Below are 22,916 nucleotides of genomic sequence, written 5' to 3'. Positions count from 1 at the left end.
CACATGGTATGCACTCATTGATAAGTGGCTATTAGCCCAAATGCTCAAATTACCCTAGATGCACAGAACACATGAAACTCTAGAAGGATGACCAAAATGCGAATGCTTCACTCCTTCCTTAAAAGGGGAACAAGAAAACCCTTAGGAGGGGATAGGGAGGCAAAGTTTAGAACAGAGGCTGAAGAAACGCCCATTCAGAGCCTGCCCCACATGTGGCCCATACATATACAGCCACCCTATTAGATAAGTTGGATGAAGCAAAGAAGTGCAGGCCGACAGGAACCGGATGTAGATCGCTCCTGAGAGACACAGCCAGAATAGGGCAAATACATAGGCGAACGCCAACAGCAAACCAATGAACTGAGAATGGGAACCCCGTTGAAGGAATCAGAGAAAGGACTGAAAGAGCTGAAGGGGCTTGAAACCCCATATGAACAACAATGCCAACCAACCAGAGCTTCCAGGACTAAGCCACTACCCAAAGATTATACATGGACTGACCCTGGGCTCCAACCTCATAGGTAGCAATAAATAGCCTAGAAAGGGCACCAGTGGAAGGGGATGCCCTTGGTCCTGCCAAGGCTGGACCCCCAGTGAACGGGATTGTTGGGGGAAGGGCGGTAATGGGGGGAGGATGGGGAGGGGAACATCCATGTAGAAGGGGCGGGGGAGGGGTTAGGGGGATGTTGGCTTGGAAACCGGGAAAGGGAATAACATTTGAAATGTAAATAAGAAATAGCCAATGTAATAAAGATGGAAAAAAGAACTGATTGAATGAAATATTTTTAAAATATATTCACATAAACTAGATTATTTTCAAAATGGAAAATAAGATTTTCTCTTATATATCTATTCTTTTTTAATTGCTTTTATTTTTTACAATCCAGTCATTATTCCCCTCTTGGCCTGGCCTCCCACAGTTTCTCATCCCATTCCTCCTTCCCCTGTCTTCAAAAGTGTATCCCCATACCCACACTCCACCCCAGCCCCAACCAGAGCTCCACACTCTCCTTGTCCTCAAGCCTCTTGAAGGTAAGGCACGTCTTCTCTCAGTGAGACCATAATGAGACATTAAGTGTAATATCAGAGTGCCCAATTGAGATATTCTATATGGATGAGATTCCATGTCATATAATTTAAATTCCCACAAATAAAAATATGAAAAGTAAAGTATTGAAAGGACTGGATGTCATAGTCAGTTGACAGAGCATTAGAGGACCCTCTACCTATAATCACAATATTTAGGAGGATAAAAAACATGGAGATTGAGGCCAATCTGTACTACATAGAGAGGATAGTTCTGCTTGGGGGACATAGAAAGATCTTATTTTAAAAAGTACAAAAGAAAGAAAGAAAAGAGTTAAGGTTTTAAGAATGGGAAAGGTATTCTTTCTGTGATTTTTATAAAATACCTTGGTGGTTTGTATATGCTTGGCCCAAGGGGTGGTACTACTGGGGGTATGGCCTTGTTGGAGTAGGTGTGTCACTGTGGGTGTGATCTTTAAAACCCTCATCCTAGCTGCCTGGGAGACACTTTGCTTTTAGCAGCCTTCAGATGAAGATGTAGAACTCTCAGCTCTGTCTTCACCATGCCTGTCTAGACCTAAATGCTGCCATGCTCTGGCCTTGATGAAAATGGACTGAACCTCTGAACCTGTAAACCAGCCCCAATTAAATTTTGTCCTTGTAAGAGTTTCCTTGGCTTGTTTCCTCAGTATAGGGGAATGTCAGGGTGTTGAGGTGGGAGTGGATGGGTGGGAGTGGGAGCATCTTCATAGAAGCAGCGGGAGAGGAGAGGGGAGATAGAAAAGGGGGGAAATGGGATAACATTTGATATGTAAATACATAAAATATCCAATACAAATAAATACAAATAAAAAACAAAACAGAACAAAATATGTTGCCTTGGTCATAATGTCTCTTCACAGCAGTAAAATCCTAAGATAATGCCTTTTCTATTTTTGGACCAGGGGATTCTCTGTGTAGCCTATCCTAGCCTCATCCATTTGATCCTTCTGCCACTATATCATACCGCTTCCAGCAAAATGAATCATTGGGTATAGATTCTTGCCACATAACCCTCCCAACCTGAGTTTGACCCCTGGATCCGATGTAAAGGAAGAAAAATAAAATGAATTCTGAAAGTTGTCTTCTAACTTCCACATGCATTCTTTATTACATGTGCCCCATGCTAAACACACACATACACACACACACACACAGAGAGAGAGAGAGAGAGAGAGAAAGAGAGAGAGAGAGAGAGACAGAGAGAGACAGAGAGAGACAGAGAGAGACAGAGACAGAGACAGAGACAGAGAGACAGAGAGAATGTGGGTAAATTTTAAGTAAATCAGAAATAGTAATTTTTACAAAGATTTTTGACTGGCAATCGGCTTCTAAGGAAACATCTTGTGAACTGAAGCATGTAATAAACTGTCAAGAAATAAACTGAGTTAGCAAGTAACCTTTAAAAAATTCAATGAAAATTTACTTGATAGTTTTCATTTAAAAAGTTGCCCTTTCATAGCATTTTGTTCTTGGGTTAAATTCAATTCCTGTATAAGCAGAAATTTTAAGTAAAAAATTGCCATTTCTAGAGTCTATAAATATATTGCATCCATGGCTTAGTGTCTGGGATGCTCTTGATATTTTTTCAGTTGGGTAAGAATGGAAAAATCTTTCATATTATTGTTATAGAATTAATAGGTCAATGGTAAGAAAAGCTATTATTCACTAAAAATAAGATCAACTTTGTTTTCAAACTTCAAACTAAGTTACTATTACAGGTCTTTAGAAACATTGAGTCTTGATTCCATTCTTCAGATCGACATCAATTTCTCCACTAGAGCACACTGCCTATACGTCTGTCAGTTAGTATAAGTTGATATTATTCCTACTGTTTGTTAAATTTGCAATAAGTAAATTACAGTTGATATCTCAAAGATTCTCATCTACTTAGATACAGAAACAACCACGAAAATATGAAATTATTCTTTTTTCCTTGGCTTTCTAAGTCTTAAGAGGGAGTGGTAAGTACTAGTGAGTTTATGGGGGAAATATCCATAATGAACAAATAGAAATTAGATCACACCAGCTGTGAAGGAGGCAGAGGCAAAAGGATCACCAATTCAAAGCCAGCCTGGGCTACACATTTGGAACAACAATATCAACTAATCAGACCCTCCAGAGCTCCCAGGGACTAAACCGCCAACCAAAGAGTATGCGTGAGGGACCCATGGTTCCAGCTGGATATGTGGCAGAGGATGGCCTTGTCTGGCATTAATGGGAAGGGAAGCACTGAGTCCTATGAAGCCTTAATGCCCCAGTATAAGGGAATGACACGACTGGGAGGCACATGTGGATAGGAGGGTGGGGGTGCAGCCTCGTGGAGGCAGGGGAACAGAGGGTTGAGTGGGACGGTGGGAGAAATTCAGGAGGGGGATAACGTGACATGTAAATAAACAAAGTAACCAATGAAAAAGGAAAAAAAATTAGATCAAGACGGAGAAGGACTTTTCTCTACATAAGAACTGCAAGACAACAAAGAGGCACTGGTGTTAGAAAAGAACAAATCTGGCACGGATTTATCAGGAGAAATTGGATAAAAAAGAATGGGTGAGGGGTTGGGGATTTAGCTCAGCGGTAGAGCGCTTGCCTAGGAAGCACAAGGCCCTGGGTTCGGTCCCCAGCTCCGAAAAAAAGAAAAGAAAAGAAAAAAAAAAAAGAATGGGTGTATTGAGTCAAATAGCAACATGGATGCACTAATGACTGAAGATATTAAAGAAATTTGCTCAAGAATGAAAATAATATACCACTATTGAATTCCATGCAAAATAATATGATAAAATTTCCCCTTAGAAAGTAAAAAGGTTATGAGACCAAAAACACAAGAGGGTAAAAAGGGGGATGCTATAGTATTTAGTGTTGAAATATAGCAGAGAAAGCACAGGGAAATGTATACAGAAGAAGATTAGTCCCCAAACTTTCTGCCAAGATTGTAGGAGAGATCATTCTGAACAGAGAGATAACAAGACAAAAAGAAACTACAATAAGGATATGAAAACAGCTAACGATCTGAATATAGACAGCATATACTTATACCTATCATTAGAACACACATCCATACTGACTCTATGTAGATCAAAAAGTATGTCTGAATATAAGTCATATAGCCTACTTTTTGTTCATGAGTATATAAAATTAGATATCAATAAAAGTAGCACAGCAAGCCTCTATACATTTTGAAAAAGCAAATAGACTTCCAGAAAATTCTGATTTAAAGAACAAAATATTGTAGCAATTGGGGAGGCTCCTAGGAGTCAATGCAGGTGATTTTAGCTGAGACAATTAGCAATGAGTATATAACATCCGAAGGGGCCACCTCCTGTAGCCAGGTAGTATATACCTTGGAGGGATATTCTCACCCAAAATTTGTCCTGTCTACAAGCAATGCAGTGACAAAGATTGAGCAGAGACTGAGGAAAAAGCCAACCAAAAACCTGCCCAATTTGAGACCCATTCAATAGGGAAGCACCAATCCCTGACACCATTACTGGTGCTCTGTTACGCTTGCAGACAGAAGCCTAGCATAAGAGTAATCAGAGGCCCCATCATGTAGCTGACTGAAACAGATTCGGATATGCACACCAAACCATTGGACAGAGCTGGAGGACTCTTATGGAAGAGTTGGGGAAAGGATTGAGAGCCCTGAAGGCAATAAGAACTCCACAGGAAGCCTGAAAGAGTCAAAAAACATGGACCCTTCCAGGCTCTCAGAGACTGAGTCACCAACCAAAGAGCATACACAGGCCCCTACCACATGTATATCCGATGTGCAACTCAATCTCCATGTGGATCCCCCAACAGCTGGAGCTGAGTCTGTCCCTAAAGATGATGCCTATCTTTGGGGTCCATTCCTGAAATGGGCTACCTTGTCTGGCCTCAGTGGGAGAGAATAAGCCTACCCTCGAAGTGACTTGATGTGCCAGGATGGTGGGATACCCAGGGGGATCTTCATCCTCTCAGAGAAGAGGTTAGGGAATATGGGGAAGGGACTCTGTGAGCAAGGACCAGGTAGGAGCAGCAATTGGGATGTAAAATCAATTGATCAATAGATAAATAAATGGAGGAGGAAAGTGCAAAGGAACCAAACTAAAGAATTGAAAAGGGAATACACACACACACACACACACACACACACACACACACACACACACACACAAATTTTGGCAAAAATTCCAGAGTTTTGGAAAGAATGACAGTGGAAGTATTGGCTGAAATGGTGACAAGAAAACAAAGTATTGGGGCTGGAGAGATGGCTCTGCTCTTAAGTGCTCTTCCTGTTCCTGTAGGGGACCAGAGTTCAGTTCCCAGAACTCACATGGTAGCACACAAGCTCTTCTAAATTTTCCTCCAGTGTTTTTTGGCCTTTACAGGCTGCTGCACACACATGATTTGAATATAAACACTGGCATAAAAGCTGGTAATGGGAACTGACTATTAACAAAGTGCATACCCATTCAGAGCCTGCCCCACATGTGGCCCATACATATACAGCCACCCAATTAGACAAGATGGATGAAGCAAAGAAGTGCAGACCGACAGGAACTGGATGTAGATCGCTCCTGAGAGACACAGCCAGAATACAGCAAATACAGAGGCGAATGCCAGCAGCAAACCACTGAACTGAGAACGGGACCCCCGTTGAAGGAATCAGAGAAAGAACTGGAAGAGCTTGAAGGGGCTCGAGACCCCAAAAGTACAACAATGCCAAGCAACCAGAGCTTCCTGGGACTAAGCCACTACCCAAAGACTATATACATGGACTGACCCTGGACTCTGACCTCATAGGTAGCAATGAATATCCTAGTAAGAGCACCAATGGAAGGGGAAGCCCTGGGTCCTGCTAAGACTGAACCCCCAGTGAACTAGACTGTTGGGGGGAGGGCGGCAATGGGGGGAGGGTTGGGAGGGGAACACCCATAAGGAAGGGGAGTGGGGAGGGGGATGTTTGCCCGGAAACCAAAGAATTATTATTAAGTATTAAATAAATTTTAAAAAAAACAAAAAAAACAAAAAAAAAACAAAGTGCATATTATACATGTACACTTTAGGACTTACTTTTATTATTTGTGTGCATAAAATAAGTATTTTTTAAAAGACAACAGGAAAAGTTGTAGAAGTTTTAGTTCTTTTAATGACAAGCAATTTTCTACTCAAAACAACTCGGAGTCGTCCTACAGACTTTAGGAAAATGGAGAAATACATGATGAACAAAGTTATATCATTTAAAATCTTGCTTCAAAATGCCTCTGACTCTCTTAAACCGCTCACCATAACAACCAGCTCTCCAATTGTCTTGTTTTCTGCAAAGTTGTGTGTGGGCAGCTGGCAACAGCCTGGGAGTTGTTATTAAGCAAGCAGGGAACATAGCCTGTGTTCTTAAAAACATTGCCCCTTAAAGGGACAAGACAAGCCCACAAAATTATGAAGAATAATTCCAAAGTACACTGTGATTGAGGGCATAAACACACACATTATAGCAAAACTCATCTAGAATCAGAGGTTTTAATATGTTATCTGCCTGTAGAGTCAGTGAGGATTCACAAAACATCGTTTTTTGCTTGGATCTTTATGGGACTTAAGACAGGCAGTTAGTAATAACATAACAACGAAGGGAAGCATAAGGGATATGAAGAAGATAAAATATGCTTTTGAAAACAGTATAAGAATTTCTATTCTTGAACTTTACAGAGGTCACATTTTTTTGATACAGTGACCTGGAAGAAATATGACCCAGATTCTAGGTCAATTTCTTACTAATTTAGCATGGACTTTTATAAAAGTTACCCAAAAAAGCCCATCCTCTAATTTACTTATAATTAGGATTTCTTATAGCCCTGATATCAAAAGAAATGTACAGAAAATCGGTCCTTGCAATCACTAGTCTCTTGTCTCCTTTAGCTTTAATATAAATTATTAATAGAGAATACAGGTTCATTTGAAAAGAGCATTTATTTAGGCAAAATGGTACTCCTCCAACTGTAATAACGTATAGACACCAGAATATTTAAACCCTCCGAGGCAAGGTTAAAGGTAGATTTGTGTAGCAGTTAACATAAACATTATCTCACTTCCCCTTTGTCTATTCAACTCAAAACCAGGATGGAAGAAATATCTGAAACACAAAATTAATCTAGTACAAGATTTTCAAATTGCATGCTAAAGTATTTGCAACCAGAGATATGTTCAGTGCTCTGTAACTGCTATGTAATTTTCAGAATATACAATTTGCCTCCTGTAGTTAAGTCCTTATTGACTACTATATATACCTGCCAAAGTAGGCCCTTAACTGTCAGTACCCTCTCATTCTTTCCCATGACATTGTTCTTTTTAAAATATTTATTTTTTATGTGTATGAGTTTTTCACACATATATGTCAACATGCCATGTATACACTACCTGCAGAGAGCAGAAGAGGGTGTTTGATTGCCTGGAACTGGATTCACAGATTGCTATGAGCTGCCTTGTGGGTGTCGGGACATCTGGAAAAGCAGCCAGTGCTCTCACCTGCTCTTGCTCCTGACACTCTTAAAATGTTAGTTATGATCCTACCTTTCTCTTTGTTTCTTTTCTCTTTTTTAATTCCTTTTCTTCTTCCTTCATTGCCTTCCTTCCTTCCATCTCTCAAATTCTGTTTCCTTTCCCACATATTCCTCAGAATATCCCATTTTCCAATATGCAATGTTACTTCATTTTTTTTCTTCAAATTACATACTAGAGTGAAATTGAACCCCATATCTTCCATTGATTAAGTTTTTATGGAAATCTACTTTCAGAGAGTTTAATTCTTACCCATCATTTTGAAGTCAAAGAAAAAGGACCAAAAGGTGTGTTCAGGTTGCATAATAAAAATAATAATGAAAATTCATGTCAACCTGTCAGAATAAAACCCATGAAAGTGAGACTGCAAAATCCATTGTTTATTAATATACTGCTTGAATGGAAATGTGAAATCTGTCAGCTACAGCAGCAGAAAATGAGAATTGCGATTTAGTATGCTGAAGAATGCAGTCTTCTTTGAATCAATTATTTCTTGCACTTTGGACTAGAGACACCGGAGCTAGACTTTTAGCAAATATTTCATCCTATTCTGTATATTTGAGACCAATCCCTCTTATCAAATTTCAAAAACTTTGCTATACCAGTGTGTTATCAGAGAATATCATTGGAACACCAATTCTCATCTTTCTGCACAGATGCAACTAATATAGATTCATTTTCATATTTAGAACAGCATAAAGATTGGATACAAATTAATACACTCTGTTTTTTTTAAGAAAACATTGACATTCTGTGGGACAGGAGTAGAGACAATTATTTTCTTATTAAGCATCATTTGATTTCTATCAAATGTACTCAAAAATGCGAGGGTAAGGGAACTTCACATCCTACTATTTAGGATATCCTATTATTTTGGCCATTATCAATGATTTTCAAGAATGTGGGGTCACAGAGAAGGCAAAAGTGATTAACAAAACAAGAAATACCCAGATACTTTTTAAGGGCTTGCTCTCATTTCATTTCATCGTATTTAATAATTATAAACTCAATTGACCATCACTGGATTCAATTGGACAAAGGGTGTTGTGCTGGTCAGTTGGAGCACCTGGTTGTTCATTACATAAATTCATTGGCATATTTTGATTATTTTGTATATATATGTGGATCCTTTTTGTGCTGTGGTGGTTTGAATATGCTCCGGTCAAAGAATGGCTTTGTTGGAGTAGGTGTGGTCTTGTTGAAGTGGGTTACAATGGAGGACCTGTGCTCATATTAGAAGGCTGTGTCTCTCCCTTGGAAAGAAAAGGAACATCTCAGGTCCCCTAGTTGGGAATGGTATGTCTGAAACTTCTTTGAATGGCAGCAAATGATGTGGTACTCTCTTTTGGAACTGGTACAGTTAGGAGTCCCCATAGGACAGAAACCAAAGCCCTGGATCCCCTTGTGGCACTAATAGATGGTCTCCTCTCTCTCTCTCTCTCTCTCTCTCTCTCTCTCTCTCTCTCTCTCTCTCTCTCTCTCTCTCTCTCTCTCTCTCCCTCCCTCCCTCCCTCCCTCCCTTCTTCCCCCATCTCTCCTTCCTGTCCCCTCTCTCCCTCCCCTCCTCTCTCTCCTCTCTCTCTGATAGAAAGATCATGTCTTAAAACATCATCAGTAGAAACAGGGTGGCTGACATCCTCTTAGGTGGATGATGAACGTGCAACACTCTCATAGTTGTGCCTATTTTCTATGCATAAAATGTTTAATATCTTTAACTTATTTATTTATTTTATTTTATGTATATGACCTTCTGAAAGAACAACAAACTCTCTAAACTGTTGAGAAATTTTTCCCTTCCGTGCATGTCAGTCAGTATGTTGTGTCTTTGTATACTGTATACTCAGAGGCATACTTTCTTAAAACCTTTTTTCAGATAGACTGTCCCAACATTCAGTGATCCCAATCAAAATTACAAAGGTTTCACTTTTCAACCCTTATTTTTAAAGATGATTCTTCAATGGTTTAACCTCTCTTATAACCCACCACACACCAGAAGTAGTGGAAAATAAAGGATATGGACGAAGTGGACCTGTTTAGAAAGGTTACTTGGGGCAACTTCTGTCTGTACTGTCTGGAAATTGGCAGTCCAGTTCACAGGTTGGCACAGAGCAGCAGCTCAATTCACTTGTAAACACTTCATGGATATAACAGCAGTCCCATTCAATAGAGTTTGTTTAGTGACAACTGTGATGTAACCTAGCAGAAACAGCCAGGCCTCAGGCCCAGCTCCAGTCAGCAGGAGGGACCCAGAGGGACAACCAGGAGAAGTTCTCAGTTGTGCCTTCCTCAGGGAAGTGAAGATCAGCTAAGAAGGGAGACTAAAAAGCATAGCACAGCTAGCTGTACCAGCAAGTCAAGCTCTTTCTACATCACTCTGTGGAGTCCTATTTATACCCTCCAAACATCAGTTGTCCTCCACGTACCTTACTTCAGCATGGGTTTTGCCTCAGCATGTACATCAGCACATGAATCCAATCAGCCTGAGTCCACAGAAGTGGCAAGAACCTGCAGTACACTACCAGAAGGCTTTTGGTGCATTTCTCTCTATGGAGTCCTGACAAATGCAGTTCAACTAAACAATGTAAGGTATACCAACACATTGGTATTTTTAACAAAGAATCCTTCATCACGTGTCTTTTCACTTGCTTGCTTTAGCAGAACATCCTTTCGCCTGTGTCTGCTTCAGTAAAATGTATCTTCACATGTCGGCCTCAAACTTTCACACCTGTGTCCACTTTAAGGAAACATTCCTTCATGTTTGTCCCAGCAAAGCACCATCAAACAGAATTTTCAAAGAAACCTTAAGTTTCCACTTCAGTTCTTTGGTCTTTTGCTTCCTCTCTTTGAACTGCTCAAAACAATCTGGAACATGCAGTTACTATCACCATAATTTATAGTTACTAGACACTTTCATATTTTAAGTTATTTGTTAAAAAAACTAATTACTAAATTTGTACTCTTGAACAAATTTAGTATTAAATTGTTGATCTAAAATGTAGCCTTAATAACAAGAGTCATATGCACAGAAATGATTTTTTTAAAGATGTATCTATTCAATTTATGTATGAGTACCCTGTTGCTGTCTTCAGACACACAAGAAGAGGGCATCAGTTCACATTGCAGACAGTTGTGAACCAACATATCGTTGCTGGGAACTGAACTCAGGACCTCTGGAAGAGCAGTTAGTACTCCTAATGGCTGAGCCATCTCTCCAGCCTACAGAAATGATTTTTAACCTGTCATTTTCAGAGGTACTACAGTGGAGGTCCCAAGTGGAAAATGACAATATATGAACAAATATGTTTCCTTTTATTCTCTCTTATAGGCTAAACTATTTGTAGATAAAATAAGACTTTTTCTACTTACATGAAATAAGTATTGCCAGTTTCATAGAGATACAATTTTACATCTTTATGAAACCATTTCTTTATTTGATATTTTTATTTACATTTCAAATGTTAGTCCCTTTCCTGGTTTCCCTTCCATAGCTCCCTATCCCATCCCACCTACCCCTTCTTCAATAAGGGTGTTCCCACTCCCGAACCACCCCACTTCCTGCCTCCCTGCCCTGATATTCCCCTACACTGGAGTGTTCAGCTTCTCCTCCCATTGGTGCCCAACAAGGCCATCCTCTGCTACATATGCAGCTGGAGCCATGGGTCTGTCCATGTGTAGTCTTTGGGTAGTGGTTTAGTCCCTGGGAGCTCTGGTTGGTTGGTATTGTTGTTCTTACGGAGTTGCAAACCCATTCATCTCCTTCAGTCCTTTCTCTAACTCCTCCACCAGGGACCCTGTTCCCAGTTCAGTGGTTTGCTGCTTGCAGTCACCTATATATTTGTCATGGTCTGGCTGATCCTCTCAGGAGACAGCTATATCAGGCTCCTGTCAGCATGCACTTCTTGGCTTCATCAATACTGTGTGTTTTTGGTGGCTGAATATATATGGTTTGGATGCCCAGGTGGAGAAGGCTCTGAATGGCTGTTCCTTCAGTCTCTGCTACAAACTTTTTCTCTATAACTCCTCATACCAATATTTTTGTTCCCCTTTTAAGGAGGACTGGAACATCTACACTTTGATTGTCTTTTTTCTTGAGGTTCATGTAGTCTGTGGACTGCATCTTGGGTAATTCAAGTTTTTGTGCTAATATTCACTTATCAGTGAATGCATATCATGTATGCCTTTTGTGACTGGGTTACCTCACTTAGGATAATATTTTCTAGGTCCATCCATTTGCCTATGAATTTCATGAAGTCATTGTTTTTTTTATTATTATTAACTTGAGTATTTCTTATATACATTTCGAGTGTTATTCCCTTTCCCAGTTTCCGGGCAAACATCCCCCGCCCCCCTCCCCTTTCTTATCGGTGTTCCCCTCCCCACCCTCCCCCCATTGTCCCCCTCCCCCCAACAGTCTAGTTCACTGGGGGTTCAGTCTTAGCAGGACCCAGGGCTTCCCCTTCCACTGGTGCTCTTACTAGGATATTCATTGCTACCTATGAGGTCAGAGTCCAGGGTCAGTCCATGTATAGTCTTTAGGTAGTGGCTTAGGCCCTGGAAGCTCTGGTTGCTTGGCATTGTTGTACATATGGGGTCTCGAGCCCCTTCAAGCTCTTCCAGTTCTTTCTCTGATTCCTTCAACGGGGGTCCTATTCTCAGTTCAGTGGTTTGCTGCTGGTATTCGCCTCTGTATTTGCTGTATTCTGGCTGTGTCTCTCAGGAGCAATCTACATCCGGCTCCTGTCGGTCTGCACTTCTTTGCTTCATCCATCTTGTCTAATTGGATGGCTTTATATGCATGGGCCACATGTGGGGCAGACTCTGAATGGGTGTTCCTTCAGTCTCTGTTTTAATCTTTGCCTCTCTCTTCCCTGCCAAGGGTATTCTTGTTCCCCTTTTAAAGAAGGAGTGAACCATTCACATTTTGATCATCTGTCTTGAGTTTCATTTGTTCTAGGCATTTAGGGTAATTCAAGCATTTGGGCTAATAGCCACTTATCAGTGAGTGCATACCATGTATGTCTTTCTGTGTTTGGGTTAGCTCACTCAGGATGATATTTTCCAGTTCCAGCCATTTGCATACGAATTTCATAAAGTCGTTGTTTTTGATAGCTGAGTAATATTCCATTGTGTAGATGTACCACATTTTCTGTATCCATTCCTCTGTTGAAGGGCATCTGGGTTCTTTCCAGCTTCTGGCTATTATAAATAGGGCGGCAATGAACATAGTGGAGCACGTGTCTTTTTTATATGTTGGGGCATCTTTTGGGTATATGCCCAAGAGAGGTATAGCTGGATCCTCAGGCAGTTCAATGTCCAATTTTCTGAGGATCCTCCAGACTGATTTCCAGAATGGTTGTACCAGTTTGCAATCCCACCAACAATGGAGGAGTGTTCCTCTTTCTCTACATCCTCGCCAGCATCTGTTGTCCCCTGAGTTTTTGATCTTAGCCATTCTCACTGGTGTGAGGTGAAATCTCAGGGTTGTTTTGATTTGCATTTCCCTTATGACTAAAGATGTTGAACATTTCTTTAGGTGTTTCTCTGCCATTCGGCATTCCTCAGCTGTGAATTCTTTGTTTAGCTCTGAGCCCCATTTTTTAATAGGGTTATTTGTATCCCTGTGGTCTAACTTCTTGAGTTCTTTGTATATTTTGGATATAAGGCCTCTATCTGTTGTAGGACTGGTAAAGATCTTTTCCCAATCTGTTGGTTGCCGTTTTGTCCTAACCACAGTGTCCTTTGCCTTACAGAAGCTTTGCAGTTTTATGAGATCCCATTTGTCAATTCTTTTTTTTTTTTTTGGGTGGCTGTATATGTATGGGCCACCTGTGGGGCAGGCTCTGAATGGGTGTTCCTTCAGTCTCTGTTTTAATCTTTGCCTCTCCCTTCCCAGCCAAGGGTATTCTTTTTCCTCATTTAAAGAAGGAGTGAAGCATTCACATTTTGATCATCCGTCTTGAGTTTCGTTTGTTCTAGGGATCTAGGGTAATTCAAGCATTTGGGCTAATAGCCACTTATCAATGAGTGCATACCATGTATGTCTTTCTGTGATTGGGTTAGCTCACTCAGGATGATATTTTCCACTTCCAACCATTTGCCTACGAATTTCATAGACTCGTTGTTTTTGATAGCTGAGTAATATTCCATTATGTAGATGTACCACATTTTCTGTATCCATTCCTCTGTTGAAGGGCATCTGGGTTCTTTCCAGCTTCTGGCTATTATAAATAAGGCTGCGATGAACATAGTGGAGCACGTGTCTCTTTTATATGTTGAGGCATCTTTTGGGTATATGCCCAAGACAGGTATAGCTGGATCCTCAGGCAGTTCAATGTCCAATTTTCTGAGGAACCTCCAGACTGATTTCCAGAATGGTTTTACCAGTCTGCAATCCCACCAACAATGGAGGAGTGTTCCTCTTTCTCCACATCCTCGCCAGCATCTGCTGTCACCTGAGTTTTTGATCTTAGCCATTCTCACTGGTGTGAGGTGAAATCTCAGGGTTGTTTTGATTTGCATTTCCCTTATGACTAAAGATGTTGAACATTTCTTTAGGTGTTTCTCAGCCATTCGGCATTCCTCAGCTGTGAATTCTTTGTTTAGCTCTGAGCCCCATTTTTTAATAGGGTTATTTGTTTCCCTGCGGTCTAACTTCTTGAGTTCTTTGTATATTTTGGATATAAGGCCTCTATCTGTTGTAGGATTGGTAAAGATCTTTTCCCAATCTGTTGGTTGCCGTTTTGTCCTAACCACCGTGTCCTTTGCCTTACAGAAGCTTTGCAGTTTTATGAGATCCCATTTGTCGATTCTTGATCTTAGAGCATAAGCCATTGGTGTTTTGTTCAGGAAATTTTTTCCAGTGCCCATGTGTTCCAGATGCTTCCCTAGTTTTTCTTCTATTAGTTTGAGTGTGTCTGCTTTGATGTGGAGGTCCTTGATCCACTTGGACTTAAGCTTTGTACAGGGTGATAAGCATGGATCGATCTGCATTCTTCTACATGTTGACCTCCAGTTGAACCAGCACCATTTGCTGAAAATGCTATCTTTTTTCCATTGGATGGTTTTGGCTCCTTTGTCAAAAATCAAGTGACCATATGTGTGTGGGTTCATTTCTGGGTCTTCACTTCTATTCCATTGGTCTATCTGTCTGTCTCTGTACCAATACCATGCAGTTTTTATCACTATTGCTCTGTAATACTGCTTGAGTTCAGGGATAGTGATTCCCCTTGAAGTCCTTTCATTGTTGAGGATACTTCAGCTATCCTGGGTTTCTTGTTATTCCAGATGAATTTGCAAATTGTTCTGTCTAACTCTGAAGAATTGGATTGGTATTTTGATGGGGATTGCATTGAATCTGTAGATTGCTTTTGGTAAAATGGCCATTTTTACTATATTAATCCTGCCAATCCATGAGCATGGGAGATCTTTCCATCTTCTGAGGTCTTGTTCAATTTCCTTCTTCAGTGTCTTGAAGTTCTTATTGTACAGATCTTTTACTTGCTTTGTTAAAGTCACTCCGAGGTACTTTATATTATTTGGGTCTATTATGAATGGTGTCGTTTCCCTAATTTCTTTCTCGGCTTGTTTCTCTTTTGTATAGAGGAAGGCAAATGATTTATTTGAGTTAATTTTATACCCAGCCACTTTGCTGAAGTTTTTTATCAGCTTTAGTAGTTCTCTAGTGGAACTTTTGGGATCACTTAAATATACTATCATGTCATCTGCAAATAGTGATATTTTGACCTCTTCTTTTCCGATCTGTATCCCCTTGATCTCCTTTTGTTGTCTGATTGCTCTGGCTAGAACTTCAAGAACTATATTGAATAAGTAGGGAGAGAGTGGGCAGCCTTGTCTAGTCCCTGATTTTAGTGGGATTGCTTCAAGTTTCTCTCCATTTAGTTTAATGTTAGCAACTGGTTTGCTGTATATGGCTTTTACTATGTTTAGGTATGGGCCTTGAATTCCTATTCTTTCCAGGACTTTTATCATGAAGGGGTGTTGAATTTTTTCAAATGCTTTCTCATCATCTAATGAAATAATCATGTGGTTCTGTTCTTTCAGTTTGTTTATATAATGGATCACGTTGATGGTTTTCTGTATATTAAACCATCCCTGCATGCCTGGGATGAAGCCTACTTGATCATGGTGGATGATTGTTTTTTTTTTTTTTAGAGGAAGGCAACTGATTTATTTGAGTTAATTTTATACCCAGCCACTTTGCTGTAGTTGTTTATCAGCTTTAGTAGTTCTCTGGTGGAACTTTTGGGATCACTTAAATATACTATCATATCATCTGCAAATAGTGATATTTTGACTTCTTCTTTTCCGATCTGTATCCCCTTGACCTCCTTTTGTTGTCTGATTGCTCTGGCTAGAACTTCAAGAACTATATTGAATAAGTAGGGAGAGAGTGGGCAGCCTTGTCTAGTCCCTGATTTTAGTGGGATTGCTTCAAGTTTCTCTCCATTTAGTTTAATGTTAGCAACTGGTTTGCTGTATATGGCTTTTACCATGTTCAGGTATGGGCCTTGAATTCCTATTCTTTCCAGGACTTTTATCATGAAGGGGTGTTGAATTTTGTCAAATGCTTTCTCATCATCTAATGAAATGATCATGTGGTTTTGTTCTTTCAGTTTGTTTATATAATGGATCACGTTGATGGTTTTCCGTATATTAAACCATCCCTGCATGCCTGGGATGAAGCCTACTTGATCATAGTGGATGATTGTTTTGATGTGCTCTTGGATTCGGTTTGCCAGAATTTTGTTGAGTATTTTTGCGTCGATATTCATAAGGGAAATTGGTCTGAAGTTCTCTTTCTTTGTTGTGTTTGTGTGGTTTAGGTATAAGAGTAATTGTGGATTCGTAGAAGGTATTCGGTAGTGATCCATCTGTTTCAATTTTGTGGAATAGTTTGGATAATATTGGTATGAGGTCTTCTATGAAGGTTTGATAGAATTCTGCACTAAACCCGTCTGGACCTGGGCTCTTTTTGGTTGGGAGACCTTTAATGACTGCTTCTATTTCCTTAGGAGTTATGGGGTTGTTTAACTGGTTTATCTGTTCCTGATTTAACTTCAGTACCTGGTATCTGTCTAGGAAATTGTCCATTTCCTTAAGATTTTCAAATTTTGTTGAATATAGGTTTTTGTAGTAAGATCTGGTGATTTTTTGAATTTCCTCTGAATCTGTTGTTATGTCTCCCTTTTCATTTCTGATTTTGTTAATTTGGACGCACTCTCTGTGTCCTCTCGTTAGTCTGGCTAAGGGTTTATCTATCTTGTTGATTTTCTCAAAGAACCAACTTTTGGTTCTGTTAATTCTTTCTATGGTCCTTTTTGTTTCTACTTGGTTGATTTCAGCTCTGAGTTTGATTATTTCCTGCCTTCTACTCCTCCTGGGTGTATTTGCTTTTTTTTGTTCTAGATCTTTTATGTGTGCTGTCAAGCTGCTGACATATGCTCTTTCCTGTTTCTTTCTGCAGGCACTCAGCGCTATGAGTTTTTCTCTTAGCACAGCTTTCATTGTGTCCCATAAGTTTGGGTATGTTGTACCTTCATTTTCATTAAATTCTAAAAAGTTTTTAATTTCATTCTTTATTTCTTCCTTGACCAGGTTATCATTGAGTAGAGCATTGTTCAATTTCCAAGTATATGTGGACATTCTTCCTTGATTGTTATTGAAGACCAGTTTTAGGCCGTGGTGGTCCGATAGCACGCATGGGATTATTTCTATCTTTCTGTACCTGTTGAGGCCCGTTTTTTGACCAATTATATGGCCAATTTTGGAGAAAGTACCATGAGGAGCTGAGAAGAAGGTATATCCTTTTGCTTTAGGATAGAATGTTCTATAAATATCCGTTAGGTGCATTTGGCTCATGACTTCTTTTAGTCTGTCTACATCTCTGTTTAATTTCTGTTTCCATGATCTGTCCATTGATGAGAGTGGGGTGTTGAAATCTCCCACTATTATTGTGTGAGGTGCAATGTGTGTTTTGAGCTTTAGTAAGGTTTCTTTTACGTATGTAGGTGCCCTTGTATTTGGGGCATAGATATTTAGGATTGAGAGTTCATCTTGGTGGATTTTTCCTTTGATGAATATGAAGTGTCCTTCCTTATCTTTTTTGATGACTTTTAGTTGAAAATTGATTTTATTTGATATTAGAATGGCTACTCCAGCTTGCTTCTTCTGACCATTTGCTTGGAAAGTTGTTTTCCAGCCTTTCACTCTGAGGTAGTGTCTGTCTTTGTCTCTGAGGTGTGTTTCCTGTAGGCAGCAGAATGCAGGGTCCTCGTTGCGTATCCAGTTTGTTAATCTATTTCTTTTTATTGGGGAGTTGAGGCCATTGATGTTGAGAGATATTAAGGAATAGTGGTTATTGCTTCCCGTTATATTCATATTTGGATGTGAGGTTATGTTTGTGTGCTTTCATTCTCTTTGTTTTGTTGCCAAGACGATTAGATTTTTGCTTCTTCTAGGGTATAGCTTGCCTCCTTATGTTGGGCTTTACCATTTATTATCCTTTGTAGTGCTGGATTTGTAGAAAGATATTGTGTAAATTTGGTTTTGTCATGGAATATCTTGGTTTCTCCATCTATGTTAATTGAGAGTTTTGCAGGATACAGTAACCTGGGCTGGCATTTGTGTTCTCTTAGGGTCTGTATGACATCAGTCCAGGACCGTCTGGCCTTCATAGTTTCTGGCGAGAAGTCTGGTGTGATTCTGATAGGTCTGCCTTTATATGTTACTTGACCTTTTTCCCTTACTGCTTTTAATATTCTTTCTGTATTTTGTGCATTTGGTGTTTTGACTATTATGTGACGGGAGGTGTTTCTTTTCTGGTCCAATCTATTTGGAGTTCTGTAGGCATCTTGTATGCCTATGGGTATCTCTTTTTTTAGGTTAGGGAAGTTTTCTCCTATGATTTTGTTGAAGATATTTACTGGTCCTTTGAGCTGGGAGTCTTCACTCTCTTCTATACCTATCATCCTTAGGTTTGATCTTCTCATTGAGTCCTGGATTTCCTGTATGTTTTGGACCAGTAGCTTTTTCCGCTTTACATTATCTTTGACAGTTGAGTCAATGATTTCTATGGAATCTTCTGCTCCTGAGATTCTCTCTTCCATCTCTTGAATTCTGTTGGTGAGGCTTGTATCTACAGCTCCTTGTCTCTTCTTTTGGTTTTCTATATCCAGGGTTGTTTCCATGTGTTCTTTCTTGATTGCTTCTATTTCTATTTTTAATTCCTTCAACTGTTTGATTGTGTTTTCCTGGAATTCTTTCAGGGATTTTTGCGATTCCTCTCTGTAGGCTTCTACTTGTTTATTAATGTTTTCCTGTGTTTCCCTAAGTGTGTTCATGTCTTTCTTGAAGTCTTCCAGCATCATGATCAAATATGATTTTGAAACTAGATCTTGCTTTTCTGGTGTGTTTGGATATTCCATGTTTGTTTTGGTGGGAGAATTGGGCTCCGATGATGGCATGTAGTCTTGGTTTCTGTTGCTTGGGTTCCTGCGCTTGCCTCTCGCCATCAGATTATCTCTAGTGTTACTTTGTTCTGCTATTTCTGACAGTGGCTAGACTGTCCTATAAGCCTGTGTGTCAGGAGTGCTGTAGACCTGTTTTCCGCTCTTTCAGTCAGTTATGGGGACAGAGTGTTCTGCTTTCGGGCGTGTAGTTTTTCCTCTCTACAGGTCTTCAGCTGTTCCTGTGGGCCTGTGTCTTGAGTTCACCATGCAGCTTTCTTGCAGCAGAAAAGTTGGTCTTACCTGTGGTCCCGAGGCTCAAGTTTGCTCGCGGGGTGCTCCCAAGGGCTCTCTGCAGCGGCAGCAACCAGGAAGACCTGTGCCGCCCCTTCCGGGAGCTTCAGTGCACCAGGGTTCCAGATGGCCTTTGGTGTTTTCCTCTGGTGTCCAAGATGTATGTACAGAGAGCAGTCTCTTCTGGTTTCCCAGGCTTGTCTGCCTCTCTGAAGGTTCAGCTCTCCCTCCCACGGGATTTGGGTGCAGAGAACTGTTTATCCGGTCTGTTTCCCTCAGGTTCTGGTGGTGTCTCAGGCGGGTGTCCTGCCGCTCCTGGGCCCTCCCCCACAGGAGCCCAGAGGCCTCATACAGTTTCCTCTTGGGCCAGGGATGTGGGCAGGGGTGGGCAGTGTTGGTGGTCTCTTCCGCTCTGCAGCCTCAGGAGTGCCCACCTGACCAGGTGGTTGGGTCTCTTTCCCACAGCGTCTGGGAGCAGAGAGCTGCTGCGGGCCGGGATCCGCAGGCGTGGGACCTCCGGCAAACACAGGACGTGCCCGGTCCTAGATGAACTCTGCCTCTGTGTGTCCCGATCTCACCAGGCAGCTCTCTTGCAGCAGACAAGTTGGTCTTACCTGTGGTCCCGAGGCTCAAGTTTGCTCGCGGGGTGCTGCCCAAGGGCTCTCTGCGGCGGCAGCAACCAGGAAAAAGTCATTGTTTTTGATAGCTGAATAGTACTCCATTGTATAGATGTACCACATTTTCTGTATCCATTCCTTCATTAATCAACAGCTAGGTTCTTTCCACCTTCTGGCTATTATAAATAGGGCTACTGTGAACACAGTGGAGCATGTGTCTTTGTTGTATGTTGGAGCATCTTTTGGGTATATACCCAAGAGAGGTATAGCTGGGTCCTCAGGTAGTGCAATGTCCAATTTTCTGAGGAACCTCTGGACTGATTTAAAGAGTGGTTGTACCAGTTTGCAATCTCACTAACAATGGAAGAGTGTTCATTCCTCTTTCTCCACATCCTTGCCAACATTTGTCACCTGAGTTTTTGATCTCAGCCATTCTTACTGGTATGAGGTAGAATCTCAGTGCTGTTTTGAATTGTATTTCCCTGATGACTAAGGATGTTGAGCATTTCTTTAGGTACTTCTCAGCCATTCAATATTTCACAGCTGAGAATTCTTTGTTTAGCTCTGTACCCCATTTTTTAATAGCGTTATTTGACTCTCTGGAGTCTACCTTCTTGAGTTCTTTGTATATTTTGGATATTAGCCCTCTATCAGATGTAGGATTGGTTAAGATCTTTTTGCAATCTGTTGTTTGCTATTTTGCCCTAATGAGAGTGTCCTTTGCATTACAGAAGATTTGCAGCTGTATGAGGTCCCATTTGTCAATTCTTGATCATAGAGCAGAAGTCATTGTTGTTTTGTTCAGGAAATTTTCTCCAGTGCCCATGTGTGAGGCTCTTCCCCACTTTTTCTCCTATTAGTTTGAGTATGTCTGTCTTTATATGGATGTTCTAGATCCTCTTGGACTTGGACTTAAGTTTTGTACCAGGCAATAAGAATGCATCAATTTCCGTTTTTCTACATGCTGACTTCCAGTTGAACCAGCACCATTTGTTGAAACATATCTTTTTTCCACTGGAAAAATTTAGTTCCTTTGTCAAAGATCAAGTGACCATAGGTGGATGGGTACATTTCTGGGTCATAAATTCTATTCCATTGATCTACCTGCCTGTCTCTATATCAATTCCATACAATGTTTATCACTATGCTTTGTAATAGGCCTTGATATCAGGAATGGTGAATCCCCCAGAAGTTCTTTTATTGTTGAGAATAGTGTTTGCTATCCCGGGTATTTTTGTTATTCCAAATGAATTTGCAAATTGCTCTTTATAACTCTATGGAGAATTGAATTGGAATTTTGATGGGGATGGCATTGAATATGTAGATTGCTTTTTGCAATGTGGTCATTTATAAATATTAATCCTGCCAATCCATGAGCATGTGAGGTCTTTCCATCTTCAATTTCTTGTTTCAGAGACTTGAAGTTCTTGTCATACAGACCTTTCACTTGCTTGCTGAGGGTTGCACCAAGGTATTTTGTGTTGTTTTTGACTATTGTGAAAGGTATCATTTCCCTAATTTCTTTCTCAGACTGTTTATCCTTTGAGTAGTGGAAGGCTACTGATCAGTTTGAGTTAATTTTTTTTTGAGTTAATTTTATAGGAATGCACTTTGCTGAAGTTGGTTATCAGGCTTAGTAGTTCTCTGGTGGAACATATGGGGTCACTTAATTATACTATCATCTCATCTGCAAATAGTGATATTTTGAAATCTTCCTTTTCAATTTGTATTCCTTTTGCCTCTTTCCCTTGTCTGATTGCTCTGGGTAGGATTTCGAATACTATATTGAATAGGAAGGGATAAAGTGGGCAACCTTGTCTAGTCCCTGATTTCAGTGGGATTGCTTCAAGTTTCTCTCCATTTAGCTTGATGTTGGCTACTGGTTTGCTATATATTGCTTTTACTATGCTTAGCTATGGGCCTTGAATTCCCATTCTTTCCAAGACTTTTAACATGAAGGGTTGTTGAATTTTGTCAAATAACTTTCTCAGCATCTAATGAGATGATCATGTAGTTTTTATCTTTGAGACTGTATACATAGTGGATTACATTGATGGATTTCCATATATTGAACATCCCTGCATCCCTGGGAAGAAGCTTAGTTTATCAGGATGGATAAGCGTTTTGATGTGTCCTTGGAATTGGTTTGCCAAAATTTAACTGAGTATTTTTTCTGTTGATATTCTTAAAGGAAATTGTCTGAATTTCTCTTTCTTTTTGAGTCTTTGTGTGGTTTATGTATAAGCATAATTGTGGCTTCACAGAAGGAATTGGGTATTGATTCTACTGTTTCTATTTTGTGGAAGAGTTTGGATATTATTAATATTATGTCTTCTATGCACCTAACCCATCTGGTCCTGGGCTTTTTTTTTTTTTTGGTTGGGAGGCTTTTAATAACTGCTTCTATTTCTTCTTTAGGAGTTTTTGGGGTTGTTTAGATGGTTTATCTGTTCCTGATTTAAATTTGGTACCTGATATTTGTCTAGAAAAGTGTCCATTTTATGCAGATTTTTTGTGTTTTGTTGAATATAGGCATTTAAATTAGGAGTTGACTATTTTTTTAACTTCCTCAGATTCTCTTGTTATGTCTTCCTTTTCATTTCAGATTTTGTTAATTTGTATACAGTTTCTGTGCCCTCTGGTTAGTCTGATTAAGAGTTTATCTATCTTGTTGATTTTCTCAAAGTACCAGCTCCTGTTTTTGTTGATTTTTGTATAATCCTTTTAGTTTCAACTTGCTTTATTTCAGCCTTGAGTTTGAATATTTCCTACCTTCTACTTCTCTTGGGTGTATTTGCTTCTTTTTGTTCTAGAGCTTTTAGGTGTGCTGTCAAGCTGCCCATGTATGCTCTCTCCAGTTTCTTTTTGCAGGTATTCAGAGCTATGAGTTTTCCACTTAGCATTGCTTTCATTGTGTCACATAATTTTGGATTGTTTG

This window comes from Rattus norvegicus, chromosome X (assembly GCF_021556685.1).
Source record: "Rattus norvegicus strain SHRSP/BbbUtx chromosome X, alternate assembly SHRSP_T2T, whole genome shotgun sequence".
Taxonomy (NCBI): Eukaryota; Metazoa; Chordata; class Mammalia; order Rodentia; family Muridae; genus Rattus; species Rattus norvegicus.
This window is presented reverse-complemented; position numbering follows the sequence as displayed.